The sequence below is a fragment of the Pseudorca crassidens genome, chromosome 15 (assembly GCF_039906515.1).
Source record: "Pseudorca crassidens isolate mPseCra1 chromosome 15, mPseCra1.hap1, whole genome shotgun sequence".
NCBI lineage: Eukaryota > Metazoa > Chordata > Mammalia > Artiodactyla > Delphinidae > Pseudorca > Pseudorca crassidens.
The window spans coordinates 32,096,752-32,100,020 of NC_090310.1; the positions used below are offsets into that span (position 1 = coordinate 32,096,752).

Consider the following 3,269-nt stretch of genomic DNA (forward strand, 5'->3'; position numbering starts at 1 on the left):
TATAGATGTTATTGCGTTGCGTGCCCCCCGTAATCCCACTTACACAATGGCTCCATTTTCAGACGAGAAAATAGAGGCACAGAGACACTAAGCACCTAGACGTGGTGGTTCCGGCATTTGAACCTCAAATACTGACCTCAGAATCTATTCCCTTACCCATTAAGCCTAACAGGAAGGGCAGGCCCTCACATAAGGTAAGTGCTTGGTGTGCAATGTATGTACACTCTGATGCTAACGGCAACCTGCGAAAGTAGGTTTTATTAATGCCATTTTTGCAGATGAGGACACTCAGAGGGGTCACACTGCTGGGAAATGGTAGACTTTGATCTTGCATTAGTCTGACTTCAAATCCACTCATCTTAGATTGCAAGGCACAGTGGGTGGGCAAGAGTAAGGGGTCTAGACTCAGACCTGGCTTCAAACCCAACTCCACCACTATCCAGCTGTGTGACAGTGCAAAAAGTAATGAGCTCCTCTGGGATAATAAAATAGATTGAAATGTTAGAGGATTAGCATGGTGCCTGGCACTAAAGTGAAGTTATTGTTTTGCTACTACTACTACTACGATTCCTGCCACCATCACCGCTGTTAATACCACCGTTCCTGCTATTAGTATACAGCACCACTTCCCTGCAGGCTGATTGGTTTGCTGATTGACTGATTGACTCAAACATGAAAAATCAAGAGAAAGTGGTACAAGAGAAAAGAAAGGGTCTATGAACAGAAGAGAAACTGAAGGTTGGGTCATATTTTCTCATCAGAAAAATAAAGCTCTGTTGACTTCTCTCCATCTTGCTTAATGTGAACTGTGGATCTGATGGGACTTTGCAGGCAGACAGATTTACCATTCATCAGGTTCTTTTAGCCCTAGTTGGCCAAAAAGAGCTTTCTCTTTGCCTGGGAGCCAGAATGATCAAATAGCTTTCAAAATAAACAAATCAGAAATCAGACTATCTTTTCCATTGGTAACAAGTCCTGGCAGATAGAATGCTGAGATTTCAATTGCTTTCTTTCCAGGGATACTAGATCACCTACAAGACAAAGTATGAATCTTTTCTCTTCAGTGATTAGGACCCTGCCAACCTTAGCACATGTCTGCCCGTGTATTATGTGAGGTTACCCATGAGATGTAATTTAAGGTGCTTTCTTATGACCTACTTAAGGAACTGCCGTGGTTTCTAAAATTTCACCACTAAATACGCATCCCTTTTGGTCTTAAAGTTGTGTCACCTTTAAGAACCTTCTTGAAAATGTGTGTAACTCAACAAAGAAATTTTCTAGAAGCCACAATTCTCAAGCTGCACTCATTTCTCTTAACTCAGTCTATCCTCACAACAATCCCATTTTGCAAATGAGAAAACTGATGAAGTGAAGTGAAGTGAAGTGGGTTGCACCTATGTATTAGCCCAGTCCATACCTGAACTTGGGTCTCTGCAGCTACAAAGACTTTTCTATTCTTCCACGTGGATTTGGAGAGAGGAACTCCTGGGAAGGGTGAGGCAGAAAATAAAGACTTATTGAGATTTTGAGATGAGAAAGAGCCTAGGAATAAAAGTCTGATAGATTTGGATTTTAGCCCTTACTAGCCCTATGACCTCAGTAAGGCCATTTAACTCTCAGAACTAAAATTCCTCCCTGTAGAGGGGAGTTTGGGGGAAAATGGATACATGTATAACGGAGTTGCTTTACTGTGCACCTGAAACTCTCACAACATTGTTAACCAGCCATACACCAATATAAAATAAAAAGTTAAAAAAAATAAAATTGCTCCCTGTAAGATAATGGTGACAATAATAATCAATTCATGGGATGGCTGGAGAGATTAAATGGTTTATTATGTGATGGTGTTGATTCCACTCTTAACCCATAGGAGGCGATCACTAAATATTTCTTTTTCTTTCTTTCTTTTTTTTTTTTTAGAAAAAACACATGACTTTATTATTCCCAGCACAACGGGCAGGTCTTCGCAGAATGAGGGGGCAAGTTCTGATGGCCGGCAGGAGGCTCCTACTTGCATGCGATGAGCGGGTTCCGCAGGACCACAATGACCGAGTCCCCACGCAGGCACATCTTTGAGATGTAGTGGTCCTTGTTGACTGGCTTGGACTTCTTCTTGCCCTTACCATTCTTGGGGACTTCGGTCCACAACTCTTTCACATTCTCCAGCACCATGTTGCAGTGCCTGTCGAAGGCCTTCACGGGGCCCAGGAGCTTCTTGTTGCGGCAGTTGAGCATTTGGGTGTTGTTCTTGACCCACTGGGTGAGCATGGAGAGTGGCTGCGTGTTAAACTTCTCCTCCTCCCGCTTCTACGGCTCCGCCGGGGTCATCTCACCCTTGGGCTTGTTGGGGAGGCTCATGCTGGCGGCAGTGGTGGCCGCGCTCTCAAGTCGCTACTGTCTCCTCCGCGTCGCTTTGTCTTCTTTTCACTTTTCACTGCCTGCTTCTCTGAATTCTAAAAGCACAAATTCTGAACTAGATCAATAATGTAGATTAGCCTCATGGCATCCCAGAAAGTGACTCCCAGCACTCAGATACTTTGTCAATGGATGGAATGCATGGCCTCTTTCTACCTAGAGCAAAGACAGAGTTGACACGCTGTTGTTGATTTCACCTTTCACTAACGCCAAGGAATCTGCCTGCCTTTGAACTGGTCATGGCTGAGAACCACGCGCCGCCTTTAGAAGAGGTCTGGCCTCCAAGAAAATCTCAGATATCACAGGGCCACAGCTGGCGTGATGCCTCTTACCTGGGCAGGGTGGAATGATTTATACCTGATCTGTCAGAGGTCACCAAGCAGCTCAAAGCTAAACTGAAAGATTAAGAATTGATCCAGATGTAATAACAACACTGACTAGACAGCCAGGCTTCCACTGGCAGCCCTTAAGGCATTAGGCAGGCGGCCTCAGCTCGCAGAGGGTGGGGCATGCTCTGGAGCGGTCCTGGGGTGCACACAGAATCGGAGGCTGAATTATGAATTCTTGTGTGATAAAGTTGTTTCTTTTGAGGCGAAGGAAGCTCTGAAGGGACTTGCAGTTGCTTCATTCATTCGTCCGAGCTTATACTGAGAATCACACACCTCATCTTATACTAGACTCACCATCCCAGGCAGAATTCTGAATGTGAAGTCTATGGAATCTTGGTGGAGGGTGTTCAGTAACTCCCTTTCCACAAATGCAAAGTGGGGCACTCTTATTCACTGGCTCTGCTGTCTGGTCACCTCGGTTTCCAAACCAGTTTGGCCTCAATTCCTTAATTTAGAAAATGAAGC

The 3,269-nt window shown here is 44.7% G+C and overlaps 1 pseudogene; it reads right to left on the bottom strand.

The window, feature by feature from the left end:
• Nucleotides 1-2,007: 2,007 nt before the first annotated feature.
• Nucleotides 2,008-2,358, bottom strand: LOC137206367 (small nuclear ribonucleoprotein Sm D2 pseudogene; annotated as a pseudogene).
• Nucleotides 2,359-3,269: the final 911 nt, after the last annotated feature.